The sequence below is a fragment of the Triticum aestivum genome, chromosome 1D, assembly GCF_018294505.1.
Source record: "Triticum aestivum cultivar Chinese Spring chromosome 1D, IWGSC CS RefSeq v2.1, whole genome shotgun sequence".
NCBI classification, from domain to species: Eukaryota; Viridiplantae; Streptophyta; class Magnoliopsida; order Poales; family Poaceae; genus Triticum; species Triticum aestivum.
In genome coordinates, this window is record NC_057796.1 from 46,352,453 (window position 1) to 46,364,695 (window position 12,243).

The window sequence follows — 12,243 nt, forward strand, 5'->3', positions numbered from 1 at the left end:
GTGGTGCATTAACTTTCACCCCTTTCTTATTTCTTGACATGAATAAAGAAATCAACCAATAAGAGACGTAGGACGTGTATGTTTTTAATGAGTTAAGACTACCTATCACGGCATGCACGGTCATGGTGCATAACGTAAGATGACTTAGACTACCCATAGTGAGGAGTAACTTAGTAACATGCATATACTAACATGCATATGTTACTAGTCTATATTTACCTCTATAGTGAGGAGTAACATATGTGTGGTGTCATGCAACACTCTATTTATTAGGTTATAGACTCATCTTGTCTTGGTATGTGAGATGTTATTCATAATATGAATAATTACAATATTACCATATGCCTCTCTTTCCTCATTAATTTCTTGTCACATCATCTATTTTACCTAGTTAGGCTGGTAATAGTGGGGAGTAACTTGTACTAGTGTCATGCATATGACACTAGTCTAAGTTACTATCTTCATAATGCAAAGTAACATAATAGTAGTGTCATAGATGGCTTCATTTATTAGGTTGTAGACTCATCTTCTCTTAAGAAGCGCTATGTTACAGTAACATATTATGTTACTCTAAACACTTCTCTCCTCATTAAATACATGCCACATAAGCAAATTTGTCTTGAAATACGGTATGCTACTAGCTAAGTTACTCCCACTATGACTAGCCTTATATGTGATGTTAGAGCATCTCCAGCCGCGCCACCAACACGCCCCCCAGGCCATTTTTTAGCGCCGGCGTCGAAAAATCGCCCCAGTCGCGCCCCCAGGACCTTGTTTATCGCCGGTTTGGGCCGAAATAACAGCCGGCGAACCCGAGCCAAACCCAAGCCCCCGGGGGGCGCCTGGGGGCGTCGCCTGAAGCAAAAAGACACTTTTTCCCGCAGATCCCCCGCTTTCCCCCTCCATTTTGCCTCCATTCCCCCGTTCTGCTCTCTTCTCCCGCCATTCTCCTCTCTCTCCCCGCCATCCGGCCGCCATCCCGCCATGGCGCCGAAGAGGTATACGGCCCCTCGCACCGCTGCCACCCAGCCAAAGCAGAGGAAGCCGAGGACGGCACCCGAGTGATGATGCCTCCACGACGCCCAGCACAGAAGCCGCGCTGACGATGACCAGCCCGGGCACGCCGACTCTCGCTAGTCCGACGCCTGAGGAGCACGCCGCCGTTTGATGCATTGCCTACGCGTCCTTCCTTTTGAACGACGAACTTTCGAGTATGATTGATCGCCGAACTATGGCATGGTGATCGCCGAACTTTGTGGCATTGATCGTCGAACTTGTGGCGTCTTTTTGGGTAGCGGGAAATGCCATGTTTGAATTTATACGCGTCTTGGGGGCGAACCTGGGGGCGTGACTGGGAACTAGATCGCCCCCAGGGCTAAAAAAGCGCCCGCTGAGGGGCCAAACCACAATCGCCGGGTGCGCCTTGGGGCCGAACGAGTGGAGATGCTCTTACTCCCACTATGGGTAGTCTTATGCACCAGTACAGAGGGAGTGGTACGATTTTGCCGTGGGGAGTGAGTGCTTGCCAAGTCGCCACAAAAATACCCTGATCTTTGATGGCACTTGGACTCTCCAAAGAGATGTCCAGTTCTTCTCCAACTGTCTTGTTGGGACTCATCTTGTCTTGGTATGTGTGATGTTACTCATAGTATGAATAACATACAATGTTACCATATGCCTCTCTTTCCTCATTGATTTTTTGCCACATCATCTATTTTACCTAGTTAGGCTGGTCATAGTGGGGAGTAACTTGTACTAGTGTCATGCATATAACACTAGTCTAAGTTACTACCTTCATAATGCAAAGTAACATAATAGTAGTTTCATAGATGGCTTCATTTATTTGGTTGTAGACTCATCTTCTCTTGAGAAGCGCTATGTTATAGTAACATATTATGTTACTCTAAACACTTCTCTCCTCATTAAATACATGCCACATAAGCAAATTTGTCTTGGAATGCGCTATGTTACTAGCTAAGTTACTGCCACTATGACTAGCCTTATATGTGATGTATGTTACTCCCACTATGGATAGTCTTATGCACCAGTACGGAGGGAGTGGTACGATCTTGCGTGGGGAGTGAGTGCTAGGCAAGCCGCCACAAAAATACCCTGATCTTTGACGACACTTGGACTCTCCAAAGAGATGTCCAGTTCTTCTCCAACTGTCTTGTTGGAGTTCGACGCTCTACCTTCCAGCCACGCCTCCCATCTTCCCTTGGTGCAAGCGAGCATGGTGAGAACACTCTTGTTTGTAAATAGTTTTACTTGTTTTAAGTACCACTTTATGTATGACCTTTAACAAATTTTCCGCGGGAATCATCTAATAGTATACAAATAGGAAGCCTGGCAGAAAAAAGATACGTGGACTCAATCAGTAGCGGAGAGCGGCATGGAAGTAAGAAGGGGCCAATTGATAAGCCAAAGTAATAGCACAGGAAAAATAAGAAAATTGTCTCACATGGGCCAACAATTACAGATTTATTAGGCCTCGTAATCGGGTTGCGCCGTCCCCCCAAAAGCTCTGCTCCTGGGTTCAATCTTATTTTTTCTGAGATACGGGTCCTGTGACAGCCTGGATTTGCCTTCTCTCTTTCTCCGGACTTTCATTTGCATTTGCTTTGGATTTGGAGTTTTGAATCAATTCAAATGGACTTGAACACTTGGGCCTATCCTTGATTTTCACCCAAGTGACCCATCCACCTCTAACTCACCTTTCCTTCTCTGAAAAACTCGAACAAAAGCCCAAGGAATATTTTTCATAAAACAAAATATTCATTTTCTTCCCTGAAAATCACTTCAGAGAAGTATGCTCGAAAGCAACCCCTAGATTTCTTGCTCCAAAAATCCTGAATAAATTCACAAATATTCTTTGAACCTTAGGGCACCTTCCTGAGCAAAAATATTGCATAACTTTTTGTAATATTTTTGCTACAGAAAATCATTTCTGTTCTGGACAGAATGATCACTTTGCACAGCAAGTATATTTTTCCTTGATCTTTTGGGGCTGATCTTTTCTGAGCTTGATTACCCTCCTAAGAGATTGCTAAACCCCAAAGCACAGCCTTTAGTTCTCACTAAATTTTGCTCAGTGAAGCTCACAAGTTTCTGTCCAGAAACTTGCCACGAAGAAAGCCACTCCCACAGTTCACCCGTGACCCAGCCAACCGTGCAAAACAACCAAAACCACTAAGGACTAACTGCCAGACATGGTGTTTGCGCTTAGCTCAGCCTGATGCCAAAGTTCACGCGATGACCACGAGCGTCCAAGGGGGTTGGCATGCAGTCGACGCGCTCTGCGGTGCGCCAGCGTCTCTGTTTCGCGCGTGCTTGCTGCCCCGGCCGCCGCACCTTGCCAAACCGCGCCCCCATCCTCATTTGCACCTCCATAACTCCACCCTGGCGCTCGCCGATGCCGGAGCTCGCTGCATCGAGCACGGGCACGGTGCGGCCAGGGCAACAGTGCGCCCGTGCCCCTGTGCTCGTCGCGTACGGCGCTCCTGTGCTCGTCGCAGCTCGTCTACAGCCCCCGCGTGATCCCCGACACCTTCTCCCCCTCTCACTGACGCCATTCGTCGCCGGGCGACACTCTAGAGAGCTCCTGCGAGCTCTCGATCCCCGCCTATAATAGAGCTCCCCCGAGCTCGTTTCTCTCCGCACACACACTCAACACACCTCCACACCATCGTAGGAAGCCGCAGCCCGGTCGGGACAGGCCTCTGGCCGCCGTCCCCGCCCCGAGCTCGCCGGCGATCCCCGTCCTCTGCCCCCTTCCTCTCCAGAGCCGCTCGAGCTCCACTGACCACTCCGGCGTGTTCATGGTGGTCCACTGGTGCGTGCTGGTGCCGTTGGAGCTGCTGGACTGGCCCTGCTTCACCGGAACCACCATCTCCGACGAGCTCCGCCCGCTGCCGCCGCTGGAGAGCTCCGTTCCGACCCCGTCCGGCGACCCCTAGCCACGCTACGGGTATGGGCAGGTGCGCCTCGATCTCCTCTACAACCCTATCCTCTTAGATCTCGTCGCCGGGCACTCCTCGCCGGAGAAAGCGCCGTCGCCGCCCCGCCCGCCTCTGCTTCTCTTCCCCTCTCCCTCCGACCTGACCGTTGGGGCCCGCTGTCAGCCACTCAGGCCGCGGCCGAAGCGGTATGAGTGGTGGCGCCCAGGCGGTTTACGCCTTCGACGTCACCCCCTCTAGTTTTTCTTTTAATTCAAATTTAGTTCAAATTTGACAAGAACTTTGACTAGCTGTAACTTTTATTCTACAAGTCCAAATGAGTTGGTTCTTTTTGCATTCTTTTCTTACTAGAAAATCCTAGCAACACATCCAAGATGGGATTTTTCTTTGCTGCCTAGAATTTTTGGTAATTTTCAGAAGTGTTCTTGATATTTTCCTTTTGTCATTTGATTTATTTTCAGAAGGTGAAGCTTGTCTTGAAGGCATCCAGGAGGAGTGTGAAGCTCCTCTGCACTAAGGCAAGCCACAACAACATTGTCATGGTGTCTTTGCAATATCCATGATTTTCTACTTGGATTTATATGTTATTCATTGCATATAGTATTAAAATAAATAATGCTTGTGTTATTTAGTTTGTCATGATCAAAATGCTTAGTTAACAGAAATGAATGCTTGAACTAGTGAGATATAGCTTGAGTAGTTGATCTAAGTAAATTTGTCATGGCTATGGTGATATGATCATCGGTCTTATTTTTCCTATATGGAAAAATGAGTTTATTTGCTAAATGCCAACTAGAGTGATGAGTATAAGTAACAAGTAAGAAAGGACCAGAAATGTTGAAAGTTGAGTTTGTGCAAGTAGAACTTTGAATAAGGTTGATCTGTTATTTCTAAATGGATGTGATGCATGATATATGGTTGCATAAGCATGGCATATAGTGACTCAAGCATTTTATTTTCAAGTTAAACCTGATGATAATTGAACTTGAACATAAAGTTGGTCGGGTCATGGTGCCACTGAATCGGGCTGACAAGTGCAACCACATTTGCCTTAGTATGGGGAGGCTGTTAGTCGTTCTGTTGTCATGCCTTTTATCGGTGCTTCCAACAAGGGAAGGTTATGGGCATGCGTTACCCTGGCCCGGTAAGCAGACATAACCTTGTGGACCTGTTGTTGTTATGGTACCTTGTCCCTGTTTGGGACATTTTATTTGCCACGACGGTGGTTGTTTTGCCTTTGGTAGGCTTGGTCACCCATGACTAATCTCAGTGGGGAGTTGGTCGGAGTGGCTGTAAGAGTGTCATGGCAATGGGAGGGTTCTGTCGGAATGCCGTTGGTCCACCCGAATGGGAATGCGAGACCATGGTTTCCGTGGTGTGGGTAAAGTGCGCTACCTCTGCAGAGTGTAATAATCTATCGATAGCCGCGCCCGCGGACAAGGGCCCAATTCGTAAGTAAGTCACACCATGGATCAACTTTCATAAATAAATCTTGCACACTAAGTTATTTGCATTGCACTGGTTGGATCATGATGATGTCAGTGAGACTGACTGTAGTGGTATCACTTGTGATCCGGGAGTGATCACTGTTTGATTACGAGGTAACCAGTTGAACCAAGTATGATTCCATTCGTGATTCGTCGTGAGCACTGTTCGGTTGCGAGGCAACCTGTTGGTAAGAGAGTCCGAGTGACTCGATGCACAAGTTTGGCTTCACTGCATGAGTAGCATGTTGTTGTTTGCATTTAACTTGATTAAATGTCATGATATTGTTTGTCATTATGGTTCTGTTTGCTGTGAGCTTGCAAGTACATTCAATGCGCCGACCTGGCGTGTTATGCTAGATTTCAGGAAAGTCTAACTGGATCGGAGTGCTGCTGTGTCTAGACCGTGTCCACATCGGTGTCCCTGTGCTATGGAGTCCCGCTACGTCGTTGTTTCGCTGTCGTGTAGATGTCGTGCTCGAGGCCCCTTTTATGTTCACTAAATAATGTACATATTGTTCAGCCGCACCGAGTGTGCCGCTTGGCCTCGTAACTTGATGTAATGTCGCACTATGCTTCCGCTAGTTTCAATAAAGCGGTGATTTCTATACCAAGATGTTGTGTGTTGCCAGAAGACATGATCTCTGGGTTGGCAATGCAAGTTAAACCGGTCGCTCTGAGCCGGGGTGCCACAACGCTTGGTATCAGAGCCGCGCTGACTGTAGGACACGCTAGACCCCGACACGCGAAGTAAACGTTAGTTAGTTTGCTAATTGAGTGCCGTTAGTATTTGCATCTGGATGCTGCATTGCATGCATCAGACTTATTGTTATTTCTAACCGGTTAATGGTTGTGTGTGTAGATGGCTCCGGTGCTGTATCCATGCCAGTTGCAGCTGATGCCTTACACTTCTCCGCATCTCCTCCGTAGCGTGTGGCGTTGACTGTACCTCACGGTGATGACCCAGCATATCAGGTGTACCGGGAGCGTCTAGCCGACTCCGTGTATGAGTATCATGTTGTGGTTACTCTGCGCACCAGTTCGTCAGCGGGTTCTTACACTCGTTCCTCTCGGAGCAGTTGTGCATCCACCGCCGCTCAGGCTGTCCAGTATGCTGCATTCGAGATTCTTTTTGAGTTACGCTATGCTGAGGCTCGGATGCAGAACTACCCAGGTTTTCGCTTCTACCCATCTTTGCACGACGATGGTCGTGTTCGCTTTCATTCCATTGATCCTGCGTCTGATAGTGACACTAGCCACCTTTCTCGATATATCACTACTAGTTATCTTCTGATTCATGAGTTGGCTCGAGAGCTGAATCGTGCTCGTTCTGCTTTAGCCGCCGATAGATCCTACCCTACTCCACCTTCTATGGGATTTACTCCTTATATTGTGCCCAGTTCTAGCTCGCCTATTTCTCCGGTTACTCCCCTGAGTAGCTCGGGCACCTCGACAGTGAACCCACACAGTGCTCCTGCTGAGTGGGCGTCTCTTCTTGCTACCCCCGCAGCTCCCATGATCCCTTCTCATCCCGCGCCTACCCCTGAGAGAGAGCCCTCGAGGCAGCGTCGTCGTATTACCTTTAACCCGGAGGTCTCGGTTGGCGTCGTCAGTTCAGGATCTGGGTCTGACTTAGGAGAGGATCCGGCAGCGCCGGCAGAGTCCTAGAGCGTCTGAGTATCCGTAGTGGTCATGTGATGTACGGATGTAGTTGTATGAGCCATGGTGTATCGTTGCATGTATGCAAGTAGTCGCACCAGTCATGATGTCTATCTTTCATGTATGAGTCTATGTATAATTATGTTGGAACTTTTTATTCAATCGCCGTGTTTCTTGGTTCGTTCGTTTCGCTCTTTCGGGTTTGTCACTGTCTTTTCTTCCCACGTTTGGATGTTGCCCATCGCGGTTGCTCTTATTGGAAAAAATAAACAGTAGGATGACGCGGGGAGGCAGCAGCACGCAGGCTTGTGAGGATGTCCCTGTTCGTCGCTCAGCAAGACAGGCAGGACACTCCGCCGAGCCGTATACACAGCCACCGCCTCCACCGCCAAATCCACCCTCCACTGAACAAATTATGCGCATGTTTGAGGAAAAAAGGAACAATGATCTGATTGAGCTATTAAAAAGTGTGCAAGCTATGGTTGGGCAGAATGGGAATCAAAATGGCCATAACTCCAAGCTGTCAGATTTTTAAAGGACTAAGCCTCCCTGTTTCAGTCAAGTGGTTGACCCTTTGGAAGCAGACGATTGGTTACGAAGCATTGAGAAGAAACTTGAAATTGCTCGCACTGAAGAAGCTGACAAGGTTCCGTTCGCTACCCACTATCTTGAAGGAGCCGCTGCTATATGGTGGGATAATGCTAAAGCTCTGTGGCCTGCGGGAAATAAATTATGTGGACTAATTTCAAGGACCAATTTCTCAAGCATATTCCAGCTGGTATCATGAAGGTCAAGCAACGCGAATTTCTAGGTCTCACTCAAGGAAGTCTGTCAGTAAGTGAATATTTGCACAAGTTCAACCATCTGGCCCGTTATTCCCTTTATGATGTGGCCATGGAAGAAAGGAAGATTGACAGGTTCCTTGGAGGATTAAATCAACACCTCAGGAGTGCTCTCTGCATGGTCGATTTTCCAGATTTTCAGTCTCTGGTAAACAAGGCCCTCATCGCAGAAAGAGAGTACAAGCCTGTGCAAGACAACCGACCCGCAAACAATGACCACAAGCGTAAATTTGAGCCGAAGAAGGACGGACAATCCATACAGAAGGCCCGTACCTGGCAACAGACTCAAGTGGAGTACAAACCCAATTGGCAGCAGAATGTGAACAAGACCACTACTCAAGTCAAGAATGTCGTGACCAGTCCAGTACACGAGGAGCGCCAGCACAACAATGCTTGCTTTAATTGTGGACAGACCAGACATTATGCCAGGTAGTGTCCCAAGAAGTCAAAATGCCCCGTTCCGGCCGCAAGTCAATCACATGGGGCCATATCATACCCAGAAGATCGTCCAAGGGCAAGTTCATCACCTCTCCACAGACGAGGCTCAGGAAAACCCCGAAGTCGTCATTTGTATGTTTTCTGTTAATAGCATACCCACGATAATTTTATTCGACTCTGGGGCTTCCCACTCTTTTGTTTCTTGGAGTTTCATTGCCCGAAACAAATTTCCTTGCTCGCTTTTGGGAAAAAGTATGATGGTTTAGTCCCTGGGATCTGTGCTCAAAAGCAATTTGGTCTGCCGGAATTTGGAAATTGGTATTAAGGGGGTCCGCTTTCCAACCGCTTTGATAGTCATCGAGTCTGCCAAGTTGGATGTTATTTTGGGAATGAACTGGTTGACTCAATATCAAGTATGCATAAACTGTGCGACCCGAGAAGTCAGCCTGACAAATCAGGAAGGGCGAGCCATAAAATTTTATGCCCGCAAAGGTATACCCAAAAGGGAGATGGTCTTCACTGCAGTAGCCGAAGAATTGGATCTGATTCATGTGGTCAGTGAATTTCCCGATGTATTCCCTGAGGAATTACCCGGAATACCCCCCAGTCAGAGAGCTTGAGTTTGCAATTTATCTTGTACCTGGGACTGCACCGTTGTACAAAAAGTATTATCAGATGCCTTCCTCCGAACTCGTGTAATTAAAGAAGCAGTTGGATGAGATGCTGCAGAAAGGATATATCCGCCCAAGCTCGTCACCATGGGGATCACCTGCAATATTTGTAGACAAGAAAGAAGGTGGTCTCAGAATGTGCGTTGACTACCGTCAGTTGAACGATGTCACAATCAAGAACAAATACCCGCTACCATGGATTGATGACTTGTTCGATCAACTCAGTGGTGCAAAAATATTTTCCAAGATTGATTGAAAGACCGGATATCATCAACTGAAGATCAAGAAGGAAGATATTCCTAAGACCGCGTTCACTACCCGTTACGGTCTCTATGAATATACGGTGATGTCCTTCGGGCTCACAATTGCCCCCGCCTTTTTCATGCATATGATGAATAAGGTGTTCATGGAATTCTTGGATAAGTTTGTGGTGGTTTTCATCGATGATATTCTCATATACTCTAAAAGTGACGAAGAAAACACGGAACACCTTCGAGAAGTCTTACAGAGACTCCGTGACCATCAGCTGTATGCAAAATTCAGCAAGTGTGAGTTTTGGCTCAAACAAGTTGGATTTCTGGGGCATGTTCTTTCAGCAGATGGTATCGCAGTGTATCCCAGCAAAGTGAAAGATGTGCTTGATTGGGCAGCACCCACGACGGTATCCGAAGTCCGGGGTTTTCTTGGATTAGCCGGGTATTACCGTCGGTTCATCGAAGGATTCTCCAAAATTGCCAAGCCAATGACAGAACTCCTCAAGAAAGACAAGAAGTTTGAATGGACTGAGGATTGCGAGCAGAGCTTTAACGAGCTAAAAACCAGATTGACATCAGCACCAGTACTGACTCTCCCAGACATTTACCGCAACTTTGATGTGTATTGCGACGCATCCAGAAAGGGCATTGGGTGCGTACTTATGCAAGACGTCAAGGTGGTAGCTTACGCATCTTGCCAACTACGACCACATGAAAGAAACTATCCTACACATGATTTGGAACTGGCCGCTATTGTGCACTCTCTAAATATTTGGAGACATTACCTCATTGGAAAGAGATGTTAAATATTTACCGACCACAAGAGTCTCAAATATATATTCACCCATCCAGACTTAAACCTTCGACAACGAAGATGGCTCGAGTTGGTCAAAGACTATGATCTGGAAATAAATTACCATCAAGCCAACGTGGTTGCTGATGCCCTCAGTCGCAAGCCTGCCAACTTAAATGCCATGATGGAGTCTTTGCCTCCAGAACTCCAGCAAGAGATCGCTTAGCTCAACTTGGTAATTATAAATGCCGGTCTTAGGAATATTTTGGAAGTAACTCCTACTCTAGAAGAGGAGATTCACATAGCACAGGCTGACGACAAGATTCTGCAAGTATATCTCAAACGTCTGCATGAAGGCAAGACTCAGGATTTCTCAAGGGACGCATTGGGTACACTCAGGTTCCAAGGAAGGATATGCGTACCTCAGCAAGCAGATTTGAGGAATAAAATTTTGGCAGAAGCACACGAATCCTCATATTCAATACACCCAGGCGGCACTAAAATGTACGAAGACCTTCGACAGATATTTTGGTGTGATGGAATGAAAAGGGACATCGCATATTTTGTCGCTTGTTGTGACATCTGCAACAAAGTAAAGGCGGAACACCAAAAACCCGCCGGACTTCTCCAACCTCTACCCGTCTCGCAATGGAAATGGGACGATGTCTGCATGGACTTTATCACCGGTCTACCCAGGACTCACCGAGGCAATGATGCTATATGGGTCATAGTGGACACGCTGACTAAAGTGGCTCACTTTATTCCCATCCGCACCACCTTTCGCGCTGATCAACTTGCACAATTATATGTATCTCGGATTGTTAGTTTGCATGGAGTGCCAAAGACAATCACTTCGGACCGAGGTTCATTGTTTACATCCGCATTCTGGTCCCGACTCCATCAAGCTTTGGGGACCGCTCTCAAATATAGCACCGCCTATCATCCATAGACAGACGGTCAGACTGAGCGGTTAAATCAAATCCTTGAAGATATGCTTCGAGCATGTGCCTTAGCCCACAGACCCAAATGGGAAGATTGTCCGCCATATGTGGAATTCTCATACAACAACAGTTTTCAAACCAGTCTGAAAATGTCACCCTTTGAAGCTTTATACGGCCGTAAGTGCCGCACTCCATTAAATTGGTCTCAAACCGAAGACAACCGTATCTTCGGTACTGATCTGATATTAGAGGCAGAGAAACAAGTCAAGGAAATTCGAGATAGACTACAACTGGCTAAGTCATGATAGAAGAGTTATTATGATGCCGAACATCGGAAAGTCAGTTTTGAACCCGGTGAACACGTGTATCTCCGAGTCACACCCATGAAGGGAGTCAAGAGATTTCAAACCCGAGGCAAGTTGGCACCAAGATATATTGGTCCGTTCCCGGTCATGACACGAGTTGGCACAGTTGCTTATCAGTTGGAATTGCCACCAGAATTGTCGGAAGTACACAACATGTTCCACGTATCCCAGCTGAGGAGGTGTATGTCACCACCCGAGAAGAGGACTGATATGTCAGAAATTGAGCTGGCCAAAGATTTAACTTATGAGGAGAGACCATTCAGAATCTTGGATGAGGCAGAAAGGGTCACATGCAGCAAAGCGATCAAATTTTATAAGGTCCAGTGGGAGCATCACACCGAAGAAGAAGCAACCTGGGAAAGAGAGGAATTTTTAAGGACAACCTACCCAGAATTGTTTTCCCAAGCAACCGAATCTCGAGGACGAGATTCATCTTAAGTGGGGGAGGTTTGTGACGGCCTGGATTTGCCTTCTCTCTTTCTCCGGACTTTCATTTGCATTTGCTTTGGATTTGGAGTTTTGAATCAATTCAAATGGACTTGAACACTTGGGCCTACCCTTGATTTTCACCCAAGTGACCCATCCACCTCTAACTCACCTTTTATTCTCTGAAAAACTCCAACAAAAGCCCAAGGAATATTTTTAATAAAAGAAAAATATTCATTTTCTTCCCTGAAAAACACATCAAAGAAGTATGCTCCAAAGCAACCCCTAGATTTCTTGCTCCAAAAATCCTGAATAAATTCACAAATATTCTTTGAACCCTAGGGAACCTTCCTGAGCAAAAATATTGCATAACTTTTTGTAATATTTTTGCTACAGAAAATCATTTCTGTTCTA